The following is a 25413-nucleotide window of genomic DNA, read 5'->3' as shown; positions in this document are numbered from 1 at the left end:
GATTCTAGCCAATCTTGCGTTCAAAAAGTCAAATGGTGCTCCCGCCCTTCCAAGCCCCGACGTGCGCCCAAACAGTGGTTTACCCCCACATTTGGGGTACCAGCGTACTCAGGACAAACTGGGCAACAACTATTGGGGTCCAATTTCTCCTGTTACCCTTGCAAAAATAAAAAATTACTTGCTAAAACATAATTTTTGAGGAAAGAACAATTATTTTTTATTTTCACGGCTCTGCGTTATAAACTTCTGTGAAGCACTTGGGGGTTGAAAGTGCTCACCACACATCTAGATAAGTTCCTTCGGGGGTCTAGTTTCCAAAATGGGGTAACTTGTGGGGTGTTTCTACTGTTTAGGCACATCAGGGGCTCTGCAAATGCAATGTGACGCCCGCAGACCATTCCATCAAAGTCTGCATTTCAAATGTCACTACTTCCCTTCCGAGCCCTGACGTGTGCCCAAACAGTGGTTTACCCCCACATATGGGGTATCAGCGTATTCACAACAAACTGGGCAACAAATATTGGGATCCAAATTCTCCTGTTACCCTTGTGAAAATAAAAAATTGCTTGCTAAAACATCTTTTTTGAGGAAAGAAAAATGATTTTTTATTTTCACGGCTCTGCGTTGTAAACTTCTGTGAAGCACTTGGGGGTTGAACGTGCTCACCACACATCTAGATAAGTTCCTTGGGGGGTCTAGTTTCCAAAATGGGGTCACTTGTGGGGGGTTTCTACTGTTTAGGCATATCAGGGGCTCTGCAAACGTAACATGATGCCCGCAGACCATTCCATCAAAGTCTGCATTCCAAAACGTCACTACTTCCCTTCCGAGCCCCGGCATGTGCCCAAACAGTGGTTTACCCCACATATGGGGTATCAGCGTACTCAGGAGAAACTGGACAACAACTTTTGGGGTCCAATTTCTCCTGTTACTCTTGCAAAAATAAAAAATTCTGGGCTAAAAAAATATTTTTGAGGAAAGGAAACACAATTATTATTTTCACGGCTCTGCGTTGTAAACTTCTGTGAAGCACTTGGGGGTGCAAAGTGCTCAACACACATCTAGATAAGTTCCTTGGGGGGTCTAGTTTCCAAAATGGGGTCACTTGTGGGGGGTTTCTACTGTTTAGGCATATCAGGGGCTCTGCAAACGTAACATGATGCCCGCAGACCATTCCATCAAAGTCTGCATTCCAAAACGTCACTACTTCCCTTCCGAGCCCCGGCATGTGCCCAAACAGTGGTTTACCCCCACATATGGGGTATCAGCGTACTCAGGAGAAACTGGACAACAACTTTTGGGGTCCAATTTCTCCTGTTACTCTTGCAAAAATAAAAAATTCTGGGCTAAAAAAATATTTTTGAGGATAGGAAACACATTTATTATTTTCACGGCTCTGCGTTATAAACTTCTGTGAAGCACTTGGGGGTGCAAAGTGCTCACCACACATCTAGATAAGTTCCCTTGGGGGTCTAGTTTCCAAAATGGAGTCACTTGTGGGGAGTTCCTACTGTTTAGGCACATCAGGGACTCTGCAAACGCAACCTGATGCCCGCAGAGCATTCCATCAAAGTCTGCATTTCAAAACGTCACTACTTTCCTTCCGAACCCCGACGTGTGCCAAAACAGTGGTTTACCCCCACATATGGGGTATCAGCGTACTCAGGAGAAACTGGACAACAACTTTTGGGGTCCAATTTCTCCTGTTACCCTTGGGAAAATAAAAAATTGTGGGCTAAAAAATCATTTTTGAGAAAAGAAAAATTATTTTTTATTTTCATGGCTCTGCGTTATAAACTTCTGTGAAGCACTTGGGGGTTCAAAGTGCTCACCACACATCTAGATTAGTTCCTTGGGAGGTCTAGTTTCCAAAATGGGGTCACTTGTGCGGGAGCTCCAATGTTTAGGCACACAGGGGCTCTCCAAACGCGACATGGTGTCCGCTAATGATTGGAGCTAATTTTCCATTCAAAAAGCCAAATGGCGTGCCTTCCCTTCCGAGCCCTGCCGTGCGCCCAAACAGTGGTTTACCCCCACATATGGGGTATCATCGTACTCAGGACAAACTGGACAACAACATTTGGGGTCCAATTTCTCCTATTACCCTTGGGAAAATAAAAAATTCTGGGCTAAAAATCATTTTTGAGGAAAGAAAAATTATTTTTTTATTTTCACGACTCTGCGTTATAAACTTCTGTGAAGCACCTGGGGGTTATAAGTGCTCACTATGCATCTAGATAAGTTCCTTGGGGGGTCTAGTTTCCAAAATGGGGTCACTTGTAGGGGAGCTCCAATGTTTAGGCACACAGGGGCTCTCCAAACGCGACATGGTGTCCGCTAACGATTGGAGCTAATTTTCCATTCAAAAAGTAAAATGGCACGCCTCCCCTTCCGAGCCTTGCCGTGCACCCAAACAGTGGTTTACCCCCACATATGAGGTATCGGCATACTCAGGAGAAATTGCCCAACTAAGTTTAGGATCCATTTTATCCTGTTGCCCATGTGAAAATGAAAGAATTGAGGCTAAAAGAAATTTTGTGTGAAATAAAAGTACTTTTTCATTTTTGCGGATCAATTTGTGAAGCACCTGGGGGTTTAAAGTGCTCACTATGCCTCTAGATGAGTTCCTTGGGGGGTCTAGTTTCCAAAATGGGGTCACTTGTGGAGGAGCTCCAATGTTTAGGCACACAGGGGCTTTCCAAACGCGACATGGTGTCCGCTAACGATGGAGATAATTTTTCATTCAAAAAGTCAAATGGCGCTCCTTCCCTTCCGAGCCTTACCATGTGCCCAAACAGTGGTTTACCCCCACATGTGAGGTATTGGTGTACTCAGGAGAAATTGCCCAACAAAATTTAGGATCCATTTTATCCTGTTGCCCATGTGAAAATGAAAAAATTGAGGCTAAAATAATTTTTTTGTGAAAAAAAAAGTACTTTTTCATTTTTACGGATCAATTTGTGAAGCACCTGGGGGTTTAAAGTGCTCACTATGCTTCTAGATAAGTTCCTTGGGGGGTCTAGTTTCCAAAATGGGGTCACTTGTGGGGGAGCTCCAATGTTTAGGCACACGGGGGCTCTCCAAACGCGACATGGTGTCCGCTAAAGATTGGAGCCAATTTTTCATTGAAAAAGTCAAATGGCGCTCCTTCCCTTCCGAGCCCTGCCGTGCACCCAAACAGTGGTTTACCCCCACATATGAGGTATCAGCGTACTCAGGACAAATTGGACAACAAAGTCCGTGGTCCAGTTTCTCCTTTTACCCTTGGGAAAATAAAAAAATTGTTGCTAAAAGATCATTTTTGTGACTAAAAAGTTAAATGTTCATTTTTTACTTCCATGTTTCTTCTGCTGCTGTGAAACACCTGAAGGGTTAATAAACTTCTTGAATGTGGTTTTGAGCACCTTGAGGGGTGCAGTTTTTAGAATGGTGTCACTTTTGGGTATTTTCAGCCATATAGAACCCTCAAACTGACTTCAAATGTGAGGTGGTCCCTAAAAACAATGGTTTTGTAAATTTTGTTGTAAAAATGAGAAATCACTGGTCAAATTTTAACCCTTATAACTTCCTAGCAAAAAAAAAATTTGTTTCCAAAATTGTGCTGATGTAAAGTAGACATGTGGGAAATGTTATTTATTAACTATTTTGTGTCACATAACTCTCTGGTTTAACAGAATAAAAATTCAAAATGTGAAAATTGCGAAATTTTCAAAATTTTTGCCAAATTTCCACTTTTTTCACAAATAAACTCAGAAATTATCGACCTAAATTTACCACTAACATGAAGCCCAATATGTCACGAAAAAACAATCTCAGAATCGCTAGGATCCGTTGAAGCGTTCCTGAGTTATTACCTCATAAAGGGACACTGGTCAGAATTGCAAAAAACGGCAAGGTCATGAAGGGGTTAAAGTAATTTCAGGATGGGTTTTTGAAAGGGTTTTTCAGCTGACCGTGAAGTCCTCTTTTGTATCCTTCCTCTATCTAGTAAGTGGACCTCGCTTTGCTAAATCTACCTTCATACTGTGTATGTCTTTTCCTCTGAACTCACCGTTAATATATGTGGGGGCTACTATCATCTTTGGGGAATTTCACTAGAGGTAAGCCAGGTCTGTTCCTTCCTCTTCCAGGCGTAGTTAGTTCTCCGGCTGGCGCATGGCATCTAGGCAGCCGTAGGAATGCTTCCTGGCTACTGTTAGTTGTGTGGTAGATTTAGGTCACGGTCAGCTTGAGTTTCCATCACCCGAGGGCTAGTCTGTTATTTTGTGTTTCTGATGTTCCCATGCCATTGGGGAATCATGACACAGGAGGAACCAAGCAGAGGTCCAACACCTCCCAACAGCAATCGACAACTGGCAAGGACTAATGAATCCTGCACACCTAAATACCCCAGTCAGAACTGCAATCAGCAGACACACCTGACCCGGACTGCAACCCAGGGACAACTGCATTACCACCTACTACCTCCGGAGGGAACCCAAAAGCAGAATTCACAACAGTACCCTCCCCTTGAGGAGGGGTCACCGAACCCTCACCAGCGCCCCCAGGCCGATCAGGACGAGCCAGATGAAAGGCACGGACCAGATCAGCAGCATGGACATCAGAAGCAAAAACCCAAGAATAGTGTTGAGCGATACCGTCCGATACTTGAAAGTATCGGTATCGGAAAGTATCGGCCGATACCGGCAAAGTATCGGATCTAATCCGATACCGATACCCGATACCAATACAAGTCAATGGGACTCAAGTATCGGACGGTATCCCTGATGGTTCCCAGGGTCTGAAGGAGAGGAAACTCTCCTTCAGGCCCTGGGATCCATATTAATGTGTAAAATAAAGAATTAAAATAAAAAATATTGATATACTCACCTCTCCGACGCAGCCTGCACCTTACTGAGGGAACCGGCAGCCTTCTTTGCTTAAAATGCGCGCGTTTACTGCCTTCCGTGACGTCAAGGCTTCTGATTGGTCATGTGCCGCCCATGTGACCGCGACGCGACCAATCACAACAAGCCGTGACGTAACTTTCAGGTCCTGAATGCCTAGAATTAGGCATTCAGGACCTGAAAATTACGTCACGGCTTGTGATTGGTCGCATCGCGGTCACATGGGCGGCACGCGACCAATCACAAGCCGTGATGTAATTTTCAAATCCTGAATGCCTAGAATTAGGCATTCAGGACCTGAAAATTACGTCACGGCTTGTTGTGATTGGTCGCGTCGCGGTCACATGAGCGGCACGCGACCAATCACAAGCCGTGACGTAATATTCAAATCCTGAATGCCTAGAATTAGGCATTCAGGACCTGAAAATTACGTCACGGCTTGTTGTGATTGGTCGCGTCGCGGTCACATGGGCGGCACGCGACCAATCAGAAGCCGTGACGTCACGGAAGGCAGTAAACGCGCGCATTTTAAGCAAAGAAGGCTGCCGGTTCCCTCGGTAAGGTGCAGGCTGCGTCGGAGAGGTGAGTATATCCCTATTTTTTATTTTAATTCTTTCTTTTACACATTGATATTAATCCCGATACCGATTCCCGATATCACAAAAGTATCGGATCTCGGTATCGGAATTCCGATACCCGCAAGTATCGGCCGATACCCGATACTTGCGGTATCGGAATGCTCAACACTACCCAAGAATTATCCTCCTGGCCATAACCCTTCCATTTGACAAGGTACTGAAGCCTCTGCCTCGAAAAACGAGAATCCAAAATCTTCTCAACCACATACTCCAACTCCCCATCAACCAAAACAGGGGCCGGAGGATCAACAGAGGGAACAACGGGCACCACATATTTCCGCAATAAAGATCTATGGAAGACATTATGGATAGAAAAAGAGGCCGGAAGCGCCAATCGAAAAGACACCGTATTAATAATCTCAGAAATCCTATAAGGACCAATAAACCGAGGCTTAAACTTAGGGGAAGAGACCTTCATAGGAACATGACGGGAAGACAACCAAACCAAATCCCCAACCCGAAGCCGGGAACCAACACACCGACGACAGTTAGCAAAACGTTGAGCCTCCTCCTGAGACAACACCAAATTGTCCACCACATGAGCACAAATCTGCTGCAACCTGTCAACCACAGAATCCACACCAGGACAGTCAGAAGGCTCAACCTGCCCAGAAGAAAAACGAGGATGAAAACCAAAATTACAAAAAAAAGAGGCGAAACCAGAGTAGCCGAACTAGCCCGATTATTAAGGGCAAACTCGGCCAATGGCAAAAAGGCCACCCAATCATCCTGATCGGCAGACACAAAGCATCTCAAATAAGTCTCCAAAGTCTGATTAGTTCGCTCGGTCTGGCCATTTGTCTGAGGATGAAATGCAGAAGAAAAAGACAAATCAATGCCCAGCCTAGCACAAAAGGCCCGCCAAAACCTAGAAACAAACTGGGAACCTCTGTCGGACACAATATTCTCCGGAATACCATGCAAACGAACCACATGCTGAAAAAACTACGGAACCAACTCTGAAGAGGAAGGCAATTTAGGCAAAGGCACCAAATGAACCATCTTAGAAAACCGGTCACAAACAACCCAGATAACCGACATCCTCTGGGAAACCGGAAAATCAGAAATAAAATCCATAGAAATATGCGTCCAGGGCCTCTCAGGGACCGGCAATGGCAAAAGTAACCCACTAGCACGGGAACAACAAGGCTTGGCCCGCGCACAAGTCCCACAGGACTGCACAAAAGAACGCACATCACGTGACAATGAAGGCCACCAAAAGGACCTACCAACCAAATCTCTGGTACCAAAAATACCAGGATGACCAGCCAACACAGAACAGTGAACCTCAGAAATCACTCTACTAGTCCATCTGTCAGGAACAAACAATTTCCCCACAGGACAGCGGTCAGGTCTATCAGCCTCAAATTCCTGAAGAACCCGCCGTAAATCAGGGGAAATGGCAGAAAGGACCACCCCTTCTTTCAAAATGCCGACCGGTTCAAGGACCTCAGGAGAATCAGGCAAAAAACTCCTAGAAAGGGCATCAGCCTTAATATTCTTAGAACCCGGAAGATACGAAACCACGAAATCAAAACGGGAAAAAAACAAGGACTATCGAGCCTGTCTAGGACTCAGCCGTTTGGCAGACTCGAGGTAAATCAAATTCTTATGATCGGTCAGGACCACAATACGGTGCTTAGCTCCCTCAAGCCAATGTCGCCACTCCTCAAATGCCCACTTCATAGCCAACAACTCCCGATTGCCGACATCATAATTGCGTTCAGCAGGCGAAAACTTGCGGGAGAAGAAGGCACACGGTTTCATCAAAGAACCAACAGAATCCCTCTAAGACAAAACGGCCCCTGCCCCAATCTCAGAAGCATCAATCTCAACGTGAAACGGAAGAGAAACATCTGGTTGGCGCAACACCGGAGCAGAAGTAAATCGGCGTTTAAGCTCCTGAAAGGCAGAGACAGCCGCAGAGGACCAATTCGCCACATCAGCGCCTTTTTTCGTCAAATCAGTCAAGGGTTTAACCACGCTGGAGAAGTTAGCAATGAACCGGCGATAAAAATTTGCAAAACCCAAAAATTTCTGAAGGCTCTTCACGGATGTGGGTTGAATCCAATCATGAATGGCCTGAACTTTAACCGGATCCATCTCCATAGATGAGGGAGAAAAAATGAAGCCAAAAAAGAAACCTTCTGCACCCCAAAGAGACACTTAGACCCCTTCACAAACAAAGCATTGTCACGAAGGATCTAAAATACCATCCTGACCTGTTCCACATGAGACTTCCAATCATCGGAAAAAATCAAAATATCGTCCAAATATACAATCAAGAATTTATCAATATAAGTCCGGAAGATATCATGCATGAAGGATTGAAAAACAGATGGAGCGTTAGTGAGCCCGAATGGCATCACAAGGTATTCAAAATGGCCTTCGGGCGTATTAAACGCAGTTTTCCATTCATCACCCTGCTTAATACGAACAAGATTATATGCCCCCCGAAGGTCAATCTTCGTAAACCAACTAGTAGCCCCCTTAATCCTAGCAAACAAATCGGAAAGCAAAGGTAAAGGGTATTGAAACTTGACCGTGATCTTATTCAAGAGGCGATAATCAATACAAGGTCTCAAGGAGCCATCCTTCTTAGCAACAAAAAAAAACCCTGCTCCCAACGGTGAAGAAGATGGCCGAATATGCCCTTTCTCCAAAGACTCCTTAACATAACTCCGCATGGCGGTATGTTCAGGCACAGACAGGTTGAAAAGTCGGCCCTTAGGAAACTTACTGCCTGGAATCAAGTCAATCGCACAATCACAGTCCCTGTGCATTGGAAGGGAACTGGACTTGGGCTCATCGAATACATCCTGAAAATCAGACAAAAACTCTGGAATTTCAGAAGAGGAAGAAGAGGAGATTGACATCAAAGGAATATCATTATGAACCCCCTGACAACCCCAACTAGTCACAGACATAGATTTCCAATCCAACACAGGATTATGTACCTGCAACCACGGGAAACCCAGCACGATAACATCATGCAAATTATGCAACACCAGAAATCGACAATCTTCCTGATGGGCTGGCGCCATGTGCATGGTCACCTGTGTCCAAAACTGGGGCTTATTTTTAGCCAAAGGTGTAGCATCAATCCCCCTTAAAGGAATAGGGTTCTGCAAAGGCTGCAAGGGAAAACCACAACGCCTGGCAAACTCAAAATCCATTAAGTTCAAGGCGGCGCCTGAATCCACAAACGCCATGACAGAAAATGATGACAATGAGCAGATCAAGGACACCGATAACAGAAATTTAGGTTGTACAGTACTGATAGTAAATGAACTAGCGATCCTTTTTGTCCGCTTAGGGCAGACTGAAATGACATGAGAAGCGTCACCACAATAATAACACAACTGTTGTGAATTTACCTTTTGGCTCCCTCTAGTGGTTACTAGTGATTTGACTCTGGGTATGTCATTCATCCCTTGTATGCTCACCTGGGTCGTTAGGTCAGGGGTGTTGCTATATAAGCTCCCTGGACCTTCAGTTCAATGCCTGGCAACGTTGTAATCAGAGCTAATCTGTTGTGCTCTTGTCTACTGATCCTGGTTCCTGCTAAATTAAGCTAAGTCTGCTTTCTTGTTTTTTGCTATTTGTTTTTGTTTGCATTTTTGTCCAGCTTGTACATAATCTGTATCCTAACCTTGCTGGAAGCTCTAGGGAGGCTGGAGTTCTCCCCCCGGGCCGTTAGACGGTTCGGGGGTTCTTGTATCTCCAGTGTGGAATTTTGTTAGGGTTTTTGTTGACCATATAAGTTATCTTACTACATTCTGCTATTACTAAGTGGGCCTCTCTTTGCTAAACCTAGTTCATCTCTGTGTTTGTCATTTCCTCTTACCTCACCGTTATTATTTGTGGGGGGCTTGTATCCGACTTTTGGGGTCTATTCTCTGGAGGCAAGAGAGGTCTTTGTTTTCCTCTTCTAGGGGTAGTTAGTCCTCCGGCTGGCGCGAGACATCTAGCGACCAACGTAGGCATGTTCCCCGGCTACTTCTAGTGTTGGCGTTAGGAGTAGTTATATGGTCAACCCAGTTACCACTGCCCTATGAGCTGGATTTTTGTACGTCGCAGACTTACTTGTTCCTCTGAGACCCTCGCCATTGGGGTCATAACAGTTTGCCAGGCCAGTATTAAATGTTAAATGCATTGCAGAAGCGGGATTATAAGAAAGAAAGTTCTGAGGTTTTTTTTTTTCTCTCTCTCATTTTTTTTTCTTGTCCCCTTTACCTCTGAGTGGCTTGTGTTTGCTGCAGACATGAATGTCCAGACCTTGATTACAAGTGTGGATCAGCTTGCTGCTCGTGTGCAGGGCATACAAGAGTATGTTATCAGAAATCCTGTGTCAGAACCTAAGATACCGATTCCTGAACTGTTTTCCGGAGACCGATTTAAATTTAGAAATTTCAGGAATAATTGTAAATTGTTTTTGTCCCTGAAACCCTGTTCATCTGGAGACTCCGCTCAGCAAGTAAAAATTGTTATTTCTTTTTTACGGGGCGACCCTCAGGATTGGGCTTTCTCGCTGGCGCCAGGAGATCCGGCATTGGCTGACATTGATGCGTTTTTTCTGGCGCTCGGTTTGCTTTATGAGGAACCCAATCTTGAGATTCAGGCAGAAAAAGCCTTGCTGGTGATGTCTCAGGGCCAGGACGAGGCTGAAGTGTATTGCCAAAAATTTCGGAAATGGTCCGTGCTGACCCAGTGGAACGAGTGTGCATTGGCTGCAAATTTTAGAAATGGCCTTTCTGAAGCCATTAAGAATGTGATGGTGGGTTTTCCCATTCCCACAGGTCTGAATGATTCTATGGCCCTGGCTATTCAAATCGACCGGCGGTTGCGGGAGCGCAAGACCGCAAATTCCCTCATGGTGTTGTCTGAACAGGCACCTGATTTAATGCAATGTGATAGAATCCTGACTAGAAATGAGCGGAAAATTCATAGACGCCAGAATGGCTTGTGTTACTACTGTGGTGATTCTACACATGTTATCTCAGCATGCTCTAAACGTCTTACTAAGGTTGTTAGTCCGGTCGCCATTGGTAATTTACAACCTAAGTTTATTCTATCTGTAACTTTGATTTGCTCACTGTCATCGTATCCTGTCATGGCGTTTGTGGACTCAGGTGCTGCCCTGAGGCTTATGGATCTGTCATTTGCCAAGCGCTGCGGATTTGTTCTTGAGCCATTGGAAAATCCTATCCCTCTTAGGGGTATTGATTCTACGCCATTGGCAAAAAATAAACCGCAGTTTTGGACACAGGTTACCATGTGCATGACTCCCGAACATCGGGAGGTAATACGTTTTCTTGTTCTGCATAAAATGCATGATTTGGTTGTTTTGGGTTTGCCATGGTTACAGACCCATAATCCAGTCTTGGACTGGAAGGCTATGTCAGTGTCAAGTTGGGGCTGCCATGGAATTCATGGAGATTCCCTGCCCTTGTCTATTGCTTCTTCTACGCCTTCGGAAGTTCCGGCGTATTTGTCTGATTATCAGGATGTCTTCAGCGAGTCTAAGTCCAGTGTACTGCCTCCTCATAGGGAATGTGACTGTGCAATAGATTTGATTCCTGGCAGTAAGTTTCCTAAGGGGAGACTGTTTAATCTGTCGGTACCTGAACATACCGCGATGCGTTCATATATCAAGGAGTCTCTTGAGAAGGGGCATATCCGTCCTTCTTCTTCCCCTCTTGGTGCGGGATTCTTTTTTGTGGCCAAAAAGGACGGATCTTTGAGGCCTTGTATTGACTATCGGCTTTTAAATAAGATCACTGTCAAATTTCAGTATCCTTTGCCGCTGTTGTCAGATTTGTTTGCCCGGATTAAAGGTGCCAAGTGGTTCACCAAGATAGACCTTCGTGGTGCGTACAACCTTGTGCGCATTAGGCAGGGCGATGAATGGAAAACCGCATTCAATACGCCCGAAGGTCATTTTGAGTACTTGGTGATGCCATTTGGGCTCTCTAATGCCCCTTCAGTTTTTCAGTCCTTCATGCATGACATTTTCCGGAAGTATCTGGATAAATTTTTGATTGTTTATCTGGATGATATTCTGTTTTTTTCTGATGATTGGGACTCGCATGTGGAGCAGGTCAGGATGGTTTTTGAGATTCTGCGTGAAAATTCTTTGTTTGTAAAAGGCTCAAAGTGTCTCTTTGGTGTACAGAAGGTTCCCTTTTTGGGGTTCATTTTTTCCCCTTCTGCTGTGGAGATGGATCCAGTCAAGGTCCGAGCTATTCATGATTGGACTCAACCCTCGTCAGTTAAGAGTCTTCAGAAGTTCTTGGGTTTTGCTAACTTCTACCGTCGTTTTATCGCAAATTTCTCTAGCGTTGTTAAACCGCTGACGGATATGACCAAGAAAGGCTCTGATGTAGCTAACTGGGCTCCTGCTGCCGTGGAGGCTTTCCAGGAGTTGAAACGCCGGTTTACTTCGGCGCCTGTTTTGTGCCAGCCTGACGTCTCACTTCCCTTTCAGGTTGAGGTGGATGCTTCGGAGATTGGGGCAGGGGCCGTTTTGTCGCAGAGAGGCCCTGGTTGCTCTACTATGAGGCCTTGTGCCTTTTTCTCTAGGAAGTTTTCGCCGCTCATCCTGATCGCCCTGGTGGTCTTGGTGAGGGTTCGGTGACCCCTCACTAAGGGGGGGGTACTGTTGTGAATTTACCTTTTGGCTCCCTCTAGTGGTTACTAGTGATTTGACTCTGGGTATGTCATTCATCCCTTGTATGCTCACCTGGGTCGTTAGGTCAGGGGTGTTGCTATATAAGCTCCCTGGACCTTCAGTTCAATGCCTGGCAACGTTGTAATCAGAGCTAATCTGTTGTGCTCTTGTCTACTGATCCTGGTTCCTGCTAAATTAAGCTAAGTCTGCTTTCTTGTTTTTTGCTATTTGTTTTTGTTTGCATTTTTGTCCAGCTTGTACATAATCTGTATCCTAACCTTGCTGGAAGCTCTAGGGAGGCTGGAGTTCTCCCCCCGGGCCGTTAGACGGTTCGGGGGTTCTTGTATCTCCAGTGTGGAATTTTGTTAGGGTTTTTGTTGACCATATAAGTTATCTTACTACATTCTGCTATTAGTAAGTGGGCCTCTCTTTGCTAAACCTAGTTCATCTCTGTGTTTGTCATTTCCTCTTACCTCACCGTTATTATTTGTGGGGGGCTTGTATCCGACTTTTGGGGTCTATTCTCTGGAGGCAAGAGAGGTCTTTGTTTTCCTCTTCTAGGGGTAGTTAGTCCTCCGGCTGGCGCGAGACATCTAGCGACCAACGTAGGCATGTTCCCCGGCTACTTCTAGTGTTGGCGTTAGGAGTAGTTATATGGTCAACCCAGTTACCACTGCCCTATGAGCTGGATTTTTGTACGTCGCAGACTTACTTGTTCCTCTGAGACCCTCGCCATTGGGGTCATAACACACAACCTATTCTGACGTCTGAATCCTTGTCGTTCCGTTTTAGACAAAATCCTGTCACACTGCATTGGCTCAGGACTCTGCTCTAAGGACGACGCCACAGCATGCACAGTTTGACGCTCCCGCAAGCGCCGATCAATCTGAATGGCCAGAGACATAGAATCACTCAGACCGGAAGGCGTGGGAAACCCCACCATAACATCTTTAACGGATTCAGAAAGACCCTTTCTGAAAATTGCCGTCAACGCATCATCATTCCATTTAGTCAACACAGACCATTTTCTAAATTTCTGACAATACAATTCTGCCGCCTCTTGACCCTGAGACATGGCCAACAAGGTTTTCTCCGCTTGATCCACAGAATTCGGTTCATCATATAATAATCCTAAAGCCTGAAAAAAGGAATCTACATTAAGCAAGGCCGGATTCCCAGATTCCAGGGAAAATGCCCAATCCTGTGGATCGCCACGCAGCAGGGAGATGACAATTTTAACCTGCTGAATGGAATCACCGGAGGATCGCGGTCTCAGAGCAAAAAACTGTTTACAATTGTTTTTAAAACCCAAAAATTTGGACCTATCACCAAAAAACAAATCAGGAGTAGGAATCTTCGGCTCTAAAGCAGGAGTCTGAACAATATAATCAGAAATACCCTGTACCCTAGCAGCAAGCTGTTCTACACGAGAAGCTAATTCCTGAACATCCATGCTGGCACAAGACTCCTCAGCCACCCATAAATAAAGAGGGAAGAAAAGACAAAACAGACTACAGAAAAAAAAATGGCTCAACACCTTTCTTCCCTTCTTCTGAGATGCATTTAACTCATTATGGGCCAGTTGGACTGTTATGATCTGGTGACCTTGGAGCCGCATGAAAACTTTCTCTAGAGTCAGTGGAACCTGTACTGACCGCAAATCCTGAACTAACACCGCAACTAGAAGTAGCCGTGGGGTGTGCCTAACAAACCCTAGACACCTCGACACAGCCGGAGGACTAAATACCCCTATAGATGGAAATAAGAATGCTATCTTGCCTCAGAGCAGACCCCCAAAGGATAGGCAGCCCCCCACGAATAATGACTGTGAGTAGGAGAAGAATAGACACACGCAGGTAGAAAACAGGATTTAGCAAAAGAGGCCACTCTAGCTAAATAGGAAAGGATAGGACAGATTACTAGGCAGTCAGTATTAAAACCCTTCCAAAAATATCCACAACAGATAATACAAAAAGTTCCACAATCTAACTAAAGACATGGAATGTATATCTGCCACTCCAGAGAATCCAACAAGACTGAGAAAATACTGACACAATCTAAGCTGGACAAGAAAACACAAAGAATAGCACTGAATTGTGAAGCATATAGCATGTGTGCCACAGGAAAAAAAAACAGACACTTATCTTTGCTGATTTGGCAGAAAGGCAGGAGGAACCAAGCAGAGGTCCAACACCTCCCAACAACAATCGACAACTGGCAAGGACTAATGAATCCTGCACACCTAAATACCCCAGTCAGAACTGCAATTAGCAGACACACCTGACCAGGACTGCAACCCAGGGACAACTGCATTACCACCTACTACCACCGGAGGGAACCCAAAAGCAGAATTCACAACAGAGATGCTGGACACTGGGGGCAGAGATGCTGGACACATTGGGGCAGAGATGCTGGACACTGGGGGCAGAGATGCTGGACACTGGGGGCAGAGATGCTGGACACACTGGGGCAGGACTGGAGACAGATGGGGCAGTATTGGAGACATGGGCAGAATGTAGATACGGGGCATGATTGGAGACACGGGGCAGAATGAAAGACATGGGACAGGATTGGAGACAGATCGTGCAGGATCATGGGGCAGGATGGATACGATGGAGACTGATGGGGCAGGATGGGGAGATCATATGGGGCAGAATGGATACTCATGAGAGCAGGATGGGAGAACATATGGCTGGAGCCAGGAATGAGATACACGGGGCCAGGATGGGGGATATTATTATTACCATAGGGGCTAATTAAGGGATATTATTACTGCTGTGATGTATTTATTTTATTTTTTGAGGACACTGTTTTAAATGGGGGGGCAGTCCTGTTATTGTGTAGAGTGACACTATGTTGCCTCTTTTTCTTCATGTGGTGTAATGTAGAAGTTGTGAAAAATTAAGTAATGTGTTCTGCAAGCGGAGCTCGAGATAACTGTGTTATTTCCTGCAGAAACGAGTCCTGGCTGGATAAAGTGATGGCGGTCTGTGCTGGATGAAAGATGAAGGACTTCACCTAGAGACGTCACTGGTGAGTCAGTGTTACCTATACACTGACACTATACACTGTATACTATATACAGAGGTCCTCTGTATAATGTCACCGGTGATCACTGTATTACCTCTACACAGACACTGCATACTAAGTACAGATCTCCTGTGAATACTGGCACTTATGGTGATAGTATTTTTTTGTTTTTTTGTTTTTTTTCTTCCTAACTGAAGGGTAAATTGACTAGATCAATGGATGTTTGACAGGTTATAGTTTCACACAGCAACTATTTTTCTGGAATAATCTGGTTCAGGTATAAGATGACCCCGTCGCATGACCCCATCACGTGACCTCGTCACATGACCGGGGGGCCCATAGTGTCGAACAGCCCGGGGCCCTGGCTACCCTTAATCCACCCCTGGGTTCTTAACATAAATTTGAAGTGTATGAAGTCTTCCGGTGTGCGACTTTTCCTCCATAAGGTTCAGAGAGTTTTTCAGAAAGTAATTGTGTATGAAAGGAAGCTTGTTACATACATACCGTGGATTCCAAAGGGCACAAATAAAAGGAGATGAAGGAGTGTAACTAATATTAATAAGGTTAGTAAGGTTTCGATGTGAGGTGAGGTAGGGTAGGGGTTGAGGTTGGGGGATGGTGGCCCAGGGTTGGGGGAGATGTCCCCTGAAATCAGTAGGAGTAGGAAGATAAAGATCAAGTAGGTATTGGAATTGTAGGAAGCTTTTTTGTGCAGTGTGTTTGGGCAAGATGGACTGAGGTTTGTCAGGAAGGTGAGAAGTGCATGGGAGCTGTACATGGGAGAGGGAAGGAGAGAGGAGCTGATGTATATGAGCCGTGATGCACATGCGTGCACCCCTAAGGAGATGTCCAGAATGCTGGGTCAGAAGATATGGATTGTGGCAACGGATTAGGGATAATTTGGCAGTTGGGGCCAGCACAACAGGGGGTTGTTAGATGATCAAAGACATTGGGCCGGGCTACCTCTATTTGCTATAGCACTTTCCACCAGATAATATCTACACTGATCCCAGTCATGGATATGCAACAGTGAGTATTGAGTACAAAGCACCAAATGAATTATACCAATGAATTAGCAGGCACATTAAAATATGTTTCTAGATGGTAAAGTGGCAGATGACAGACAGCAGACAGCAAGCAGAGAGAAGTTCTACCATTAGAATATATTGCAGGAGATGAGACAGCAATCAGAGGTCGGAGGATGTACCATTAGAATATATTGCAGGAGATGAGACAGCAATCAGAGGTGGGAAATTGTACCATTAGAATATATTGCAGGAGATGAGACAGCAATCAGAGGTGGGAAGTTGTACCTGTGTGAAGAGAGAAAATGGATTTTAGTTCTTTGCCATGGAATAACTGCTTTATCTCGATGCTTATCTTTGGGATGCTTTGCTTCAGGGATGTTTGCGTGCACCCCCACAATGAATTATAATTTGTTATGCAATTTCTCCTGAATTTGAGAGTGCACTATATGTGGTTGTACTCAACTGTTTTAGCACATGGAAGGGGTCGGATGGGATAGAGCACTACTTGGCTTTTAGAACTCAGATTTCCATTGAATAGATTGTGGACTTCATTAGCCGAGTCTCTGAGATGCCAGAACAGCAGAAACCCCCAAAGGTGACCCCATATTGGAAACTTCACTGCTTAAAGGGACTCTGTCACCCCCTCCAGCCGTTATAAACTAAAAGAGCCACCTTGTGCAGCAGTAATGCTGCATTCTGACAAGGTGGCTCTTTTAGTTATTGGTGCAGTCAAAGCAGAAATAAAGCGTTTTATTATTTCGCAAAAATACCTGTCTTTAGCCCTGGAGGCAGGTCTTAACCCCCCTGCTGCACACGCCACACTGCCGTCACTCAAGGCTTCTTTGGCGCCGGGTGCCGCCCCCTCCGCGCTGTTTTCAAATCAAATCCGGCGCCTGCGCTGTTTTGTTCTGCCTGGGGCAGGCGCAGTGAACGCTGCCCATCTGACCTCAGCCTGTGCGGTCATCCAGCTTGTGAATCCCAGCCCCGCAGTGTGTTATGCATTATGCACAGTGCGGGGCTGGGATTCACAAGCTGGGTGGCCGCACAGGCGCAGTCTGCGAGACTGCATCTGAGGTCAGACGGGCTGTTGGTCTGTTGGTGACCCTAAGGTATGTAATTGTGAAAAACAAACACATGTTCATAGTATTATTGTTAGAAAACCCATGTACTAATTTTTTTATTTCCATTTTCTGTTCAGCAGATTCCTGGCTACCGGAGAGACCTTATCATCTCTCCATTTCCAGTTCCGTATTGGAGTGTCCACCCTTTCTGGGATTGTTGGAGACACCTGTAGGGCTTTGTGATGTTCTGCGTCAAGAATTCCTCCCCCAACCCACAACTGAACTCTGGCTTGAAAATGCTGAAAAATTCCAGGACATTTGTAATTTTCCTAACTGTGTTGGGGCTGTGGAAGGCAAGCACACTCGGATTATGAAACCTGCTGGAAGTGGAACTGAGTATTTTAATTACAAAAAATACTTTTCTATTGTTCTCATGGCGATTGCAGATGCTGAATGTCAATTTGTCGCCGCGGATATTGGCTCATTTGGACGAAATGACTCAGACTTTCAAAATGTCATGTCGGACGCTATTCACACTAGGGCATCCGACAGACAGCGGTAATTCCACTTACGTCTACTATACGCTCAGTGGCGCCGACTAGACTTGATCCAGGTTGCTCGGGGTTAATCTAGCTGGTAATCGGGTTGGAGGCTGGGTCACGCCCACGGCCTTTAAATAGTCGTGCTGGACTTTGGGCGTCGCCGATTATAGCTTGTGCCTCGAGCCTAGTGATACTGGTCTGGAGTGGTGGTCTTGGAGAAGAAATATCGTATCTGGTGGTGTATTATCCTTTGTCATATTTCTCCTTCCTATATTTGTATTTGTTTTGCCCTGTGCACATTATTGTGTTTCCCTGTGTGCCTGCGGCGTGGTGCATTTTAAGTTTTCCCTGTCTGTGCTTTCTGTGGGGGTTGGTGTGTGGTCTCTTCACTGGGTGGCGGGTGGTGGTTTCAGCATAGGGCTGAAACAGGAGTTAGGGCCAGGCCTGGTGGCCCAGACAAGCACACCATTAGTGTAAATTCTGGGAGAGGGACAGACAGGGTTTCCCCTAGTCTGAGGGATATCGCAGGGGCCCGGGTAACCAGCCTTAGGCTCCCTAGGCATCCCCGTGACATTATAATCGGCCCAAATTTTGTATTCCATGGATCCCATGACTTCCATAACCCGTCAGTTGGAGGCGCTGTCCTTACAGGTCACTGAGTTGAAGGGGGCGGTTCAGCAACACGGCCTAGTAGTATCTAATGTGCAAGCTGAAACTGCAGGTAGAGTTGCAGAGCCAAAGATCCCTTTGTAGCGCCCCCACAGCCGCAGGGCCGAGGGGTACCCGGTACCGGGCCTCTGAGTCTCTGCTCTGGGGTTGTCACGGTGGCTAGACCCGGTCCGTGACCCTGCTGAGGGGCATACAGTGATAGATGTAGATAGTGGTGGGGGTGCGGTGCAGTAAATAACGAGGACACCAGGTTGCAGTCTCTTTACCTCTTTACTGAAGGTCTCTGGGTCCTCAGTCCGAAATACGGTTCACCAGGCTGCGCAAGTCCGGCCGGTCCGATGGCACCTCCAGAGTTCTCCTTGCAGGTGGAAATCTGTGCCTTCCTGCTAGCGCTATGTGTTGTGGTCCTCCCCTGCTGTGCTTACGGGATAGTCCCCACAACTGTTGTGTCTGTTTCTCGTGTTCCCTCACAACAACTCGATTAGATGATGTTCTGCTAATCCTCCGTCCCTCCCGGTGTTATGGTTGGGACGCACCCGTATGACGGGTAGGCTCGGAGCTCTTCCAGGACCCTAGAGTCGCCCCTCTCCACAGGTTGCCCCCCAAGTCTGCATAGGTGATTTAGGTGAGACAGCCCGCCTGTGACTGACTGTCCTGCCGTTGGTTTGAAGTATTGCTTGGAGCTAGATATATGAATACTTCCTCGGCGTTCCGGCCGCCGGTTGTGCGCCTCAGTAGGATGTTGCCTCGGTCTTACAGCACGACTCCTACTGGTATTCTCCTTCTTGCTTTGATCTCGTTTCTCACTCAGCACAATATATCTCGCTTCTGATCCTTTCTTAGGGCACCGCCGCTATGCTGAGCAGGCACGGTCCCGTGACGTTCTTTCTTGTTGCCAGGCCTCTGTCAGGGTCCCAAACCTGACAGGGACCCTACCGAATCTTCCCCACAACACCCCCTGCCACAAGGTGTTGCCTGGTTCCAACCCAGTCAGCTTTCTGAACTAACTTCCTGCCTGACCCCCAGTTACCCACACGGTGAGGAGTGGCCTAATAAATAGCACCCTTAGCTCCCCCTGGAGGCCCGACTGTGAAATGTATTGGTGTATGTGATACCTGGTCAGATGAACTCCTTCAGTGCCATCAGACGTACCATGGCCCCCCTTAGCGGCGGAGCCACAGTACTGCAACGACCAGGACTCTGGGGCGCTGCACTCCCCCCCGGTTAAATCCAGTACTCCGGGACTGGGAAGAAAACAACAATACATGTCAGCAAACAGACATACAATTTTTGTGAGTGCAATAACAATAAGCATATTTGAACAGAGCTTCCCTTTATGGGAGGTGAGGACACTTAAACGTTACAAACATGGTTAAATACTTTCAAATAACTTTTCTTACCCAACCGGGTATTCTACTAAGTGCAAAATTTTTAAACATTAATTCAACATTGCCTTTAAGGATGTACACTCTGAATCCACTAAAGACCTTCTTATAACACATTATAAGGCTTAAGCAACTGTGCTACATTCTCCTACTTTATGTCTGCAGTACCGCCTGTCCTAACGGCTCCAGACCTACTGCCTCTCCTTTCTATTACAGGACCGCTCCTTTCAGCCCGAGCCTTCTGTCCTTCCACTACTATACACAGTATAGAACATGTTTTTCCTTCAGTTGGAGATTACTGAGCCATCCCTATATGGCTCCTAAGAGGACTCACCACTAACCCCTACGGGTTCACTTCCTGTCCTCATCCTTCTATTAACATTATTGAACATTTCTTACAATTAACTAATTGGTTACATTTAACTTTCACATATCAACATTATTACTTCTTCTTTCAAAGCATCATCATTCCTTAAGTGCTATCGATGAACATCCCCTTTAAGAGGGGACCAAGTCTCTATGAGGTGGTGCAACTTTTCCAACTGCAAGTCCGTATGCAGCAAGGACTCCAGTACAAGTTCCAATAACCGTATCTTCGCAAAGAGTCCGTCTTTTATATAAAACCAGTAGAGAGCACCTTTAAGAAGGTGCAACTATGTACAAGGAGTTTGTATCATGCATTGTTCATGATTCAACAGTTTCTTAGTAACGGAACAAAAGGTAGAAAACAAACCACAAAGCAGAAACAGTAGGGATCCCGGGTCAACAAAGGGATCCCTTTAAGAGTTAACCCTGGACGGGTTTTAGCAGCAAAATAGCAGAGAAAAACAAACAGTTAACTATTTACAATCTTCGGTTCTCCGAGGTTTAGTTGGACGGCTTCCAGGGCTGCACCTGGCACTTAACCCCTCTTGGCCTGGGAAAAGTGAGGTCCAGGGTTACACCCAGTGCTGGACAAACGCCGTTAATCCGTCCTTCTTGTACGGTTAAATCATGCGCAGCGATGGAGATCTGCGCAGCTTGAGTATGGGCATCTGCTGCAGCAGAGGTAGTGGCTGCTGCAAGATCAGTCACTGGAACGGAGTCAGCAGCTGTGGCACTAGCAGTCACTGGAGTGGTGTCGGTCGTCAGGGCAGGGTCGTCCTTCATACCTGCTTCAGATGCGGTCCCTCCGGTGCCGGTCTGCTCCGTCTGCGCTGGGGTCAGGAACGCTGGTTGCGGGGCCTTGTGCTGCGACGTTGTCATCTCTGCTTGCATCATCTCGCTTTCCGGCAGGGCCTTGCCTTCTGGCTTCGGAGCGCTGGAACTTCTTTCTTGCTCCGGACCAAGCGAGGCTGCCGACAGGCGTCTGGTGAGGCTCCCGATGATGGTCTTCTTCCACCCGGCCTCAGTGCTCAGCTGCGTCTGCAGGAGTTGGTGGATCAGCCCGTCCGCTCCGGTCTGCAGGAGGTCAATATCAGCGGTGGAGGCCTGGTTGCGGTGCCCCTCCGGGTAGCTGGGGGAGTCCTCTGCTCCTACCCCACGCTCCGGCTTCGGGCGGCTTGCCATGGCGTCCTCCATGTCGCTGACTTCTTCTTCCTGGTCCTTTTCCCGCTCTCTCCTTCGTGGGCGGTTTCGTTTTCGTGGTCTCCGCCCTCCATTGAGGATCAGGAGGCGGATCTCGGCTGCTGACGGACACGTCCTCAAGGGGCCGAAATATTTAGACTGGGCGGCCATTGTCTTTCGCGCTCTTCAGCGTGTTCACGCCCACTTCCACGCCCTTCTTCTCCTGCGCTCTCCTTAGCGCTGTAATGGCTGCGGTTTTGGCGGGAACTTTTGGCGGCAAGTGGCAATCCACAGTCTTTGCAATAATTCACAGTCCAAGCACAACAAATCACAGTAAATCACAGTTCCAAGGCACACATGACCTGATTCTTCAGGCTTAAGTAGATCCTGTTCGTGACGCCAAGTTGTAGCGCCCCCACAGCCGCAGGGCCGAGGGGTACCCGGTACCGGGCCTCTGAGTCTCTGCTCTGGGGTTGTCACGGTGGCTAGACCCGGTCCGTGACCCTGCTGAGGGGCGTACAGTGATAGATGTAGATAGTGGTGGTGGTGCGGTGCAGTAAATAATGAGGACACCAGGTTGCAGTCTCTTTACCTCTTTACTGAAGGTCTCTGGGTCCTCAGTCCGGAATACAGTTCACCAGGCTGCGCTGTCATGATCTCTGCAGGCAGAGATCATAGCAAGCCTATAGAGGGACAAGCTCTCGGAAGATGGAACTATACTGACCATGAACTAAGCCTGCCGCGCAACTAGAAATAGCCAGGTAGCATTTCCTATTTATAGCTAGATGCCCAGCTCTGGCCTAAGACCTAAATAGCTAGCAGAGGGAAATATAAGACCTGGCTCACCTCTAGAGAAATATTCCAAAGAAGACAGTAGCCCCCCACATATAATGACGGTGAGTTCAGATGAAACAACAAACGCAGCAGGAAAATAGTCTTAGCAAATTTGAGGTCCGCTTACTAGATAGCAGAAGACAGATAGTATACTTTCATGGTCAGCAGAAAAATACTAACAAAACACCATCCAGAGATTACCTTAAACTCTGGCATTAACTCATAACGCCAGAGTAGCAATCCCTGATCGACGAGAGCTTTCCAGACACAGTAACAAAACTTCAGCTGCGAACTGGAACAAATAGGCAAAACAAAACATGGACAAAAGTCCAACTTATCAGTAGTTGTCTAGAAGCAGGAACAAGCACTGAGAGGCATCAGATAACATTGTTGACCGGCAAGAAACCACCAGAGAAATGAGCTTAAATAGCGACACCCACTACTGATGGAATCAGGTGAAACAGGAAAGAGGATGACAAGTCCAATTCCACAAGCGGCCACCGGGGGAGCCCAGAATCCAAATTCACAACAGTACCCCCCCCTCAAGGAGGGGGCACCGAACCCTCACCAGATCCACCAGGGCGACCAGGATGAGCCCTATGGAAGGCACGAACAAGATCAGAAGCATGAACATCAGATGCATTGACCCAAGAATTATCCTCCTGGCCGTAACCCTTCCAGTTGACCAGATACTGGAGTTTCCGTCTGGAAACACGAGAGTCCAAAATTTTCTCCACAACGTACTCCAACTCACCCTCAACCAACACCGGAGCAGGAGGCTCAAGAGAAGGTACAACAGGTACCTCATACCTGCGCAATAACGACCGATGAAAAACGTTATGAATGGAAAAGGACGCAGGGAGGTCCAAACGGAAAGAAACAGGATTAAGAATCTCCAATATTCTATAAGGGCCGATGAACCGAGGTTTAAACTTAGGAGAAGAGACCCTCATAGGGACAAAACGAGAAGACAACCACACTAAATCTCCAACACAAAGCCGAGAACCAACACGACGATGACGGTTGGCAAAACGCTGAGTCTTCTCCTGTGACAACTTCAAATTGTCCATAACCTGCCCCCAGATGTGATGCAATCTCTCCACCACCGCATCCACTCCAGGACAATCCGAGGATTCCACCTGACCGGAGGAAAATCGAGGGTGAAACCCCGAATTACAGAAAAACGGGGACACCAAGGTGGAAGAACTGGCCCGATTATTGAGGGCGAACTCTGCCAATGGCAAAAAAGCAACCCAATCATCCTGGTCAGCAGAGACAAAACACCTCAGATATGTCTCAAGGGTCTGATTAGTCCGCTCGGTCTGGCCATTAGTCTGAGGGTGAAAAGCAGATGAAAAAGACAAATCTATGCCCATCCTAGCACAGAATGCCCGCCAAAATCTAGACACAAATTGGGTACCTCTGTCAGAAACAATATTCTCAGGAATACCGTGCAATCGGACAACATTCTGAAAAAACAGAGGAACCAACTCAGAAGAAGAAGGCAACTTGGGCAGAGGAACCAAATGGACCATTTTAGAGAAACGGTCACAGACCACCCAGATGACAGACATCTTCTGGGAAACAGGCAGATCTGAAATAAAATCCATCGAGATGTGTGTCCAAGGCCTCTTAGGAATAGGCAAGGGCAACAGCAGTCCGCTAGCCCGAGAACTACAAGACTTGGCCCGAGCACAAACGTCACATGACTGCACAAAGACTCGCACATCTCGTGACAGAGAAGGCCACCAGAAGGATCTTGCCACCAAATCCCTGGTACCAAAAATTCCGGGATGACCTGCCAATGCAGAAGAATGTACCTCAGAGATGACTCTGCTGGTCCAATCATCCGGAACAAACAGTCTATCAGGCGGACAACGATCCGGTCTATCCGCCTGAAACTCTTGCAAGGACCGCCGCAGATCAGGAGAAACGGCCGACAAAATTACTCCCTCCCTAAGGATACCTGTGGGTTCAGAATTACCAGGAGAGTCCGGGTCAAAACTCCTAGAAAGGGCATCTGCCTTAACATTCTTAGAACCCGGTAGGTATGACACCACAAAATTAAAGCGAGAAAAAAATAAAGACCAGCGCGCCTGTCTAGGATTCAGGCGTCTGGCAGTCTCAAGATAAATCAAATTTTTGTGGTCAGTCAATACCACCACCTGATGCCTAGCCCCCTCGAGCCAATGGCGCCACTCCTCAAACGCCCACTTCATGGCCAAAAGCTCCCGATTCCCAACATCATAATTCCGCTCTGCGGGCGAAAATTTGCGAGAAAAGAAGGCACAAGGCCTAATGACGGAGCAGTCGGAACCTTTCTGCGACAACACTGCCCCAGCTCCGATCTCCGAAGCGTCAACCTCAACCTGAAAAGGCAGATTCACATCAGGCTGACGCAACACAGGGGCAGAGGCAAAACGGCGCTTAAGCTCCTGAAAGGCCTCTACAGCATGAGGGGACCAATTAGCAACATCAGCGCCTTGTCTGGTCAAATCAGTCAGTGGTTTAACGACATCCGAAAAACCAGCAATAAATCGGCGGTAAAAGTTGGCAAAGCCCAAAAATCTCTGAAGACCCTTAAGAGAGGAGGGCTGAGTCCAGTCACAAATAGCTTGCACCTTGACGGGATCCATCTCAATGGAAGAGGGAGAAAAAATATACCCCAAAAAGGAAATTTTCTGGACCCCAAAAACGCACTTAGACCCCTTCACACATAAAGAATTAGACCGCAGAACCTGAAAAACTCTCCTGACCTGCTGGACGTGAGAGTCCCAGTCATCAGAAAAAATCAGAATATCATCCAGATATATTATCATAAATTTATCCAGAAAATCGCGGAAAATATCATGCATAAAAGACTGGAAAACTGAAGGGGCATTAGAAAGACCAAAAGGCATGACCAAATACTCAAAGTGGCCCTCGGGCGTATTAAATGCGGTCTTCCACTCATCCCCCTGCCTGATCCGCACCAAATTATACGCCCCACGAAGATCAATTTTAGAGAACCACTTAGCACCCTCTATACGAGCAAACAAATCAGTAAGCAATGGCAATGGGTATTGATACTTAACAGTGATCTTATTCAGAAGCCGATAATCAATACATGGTCTCAAAGAGCCGTC

The sequence above is a fragment of the Ranitomeya variabilis genome, chromosome 3, assembly GCF_051348905.1.
Source record: "Ranitomeya variabilis isolate aRanVar5 chromosome 3, aRanVar5.hap1, whole genome shotgun sequence".
NCBI lineage: Eukaryota > Metazoa > Chordata > Amphibia > Anura > Dendrobatidae > Ranitomeya > Ranitomeya variabilis.
Note: the sequence above shows the minus strand (reverse complement) of the source record.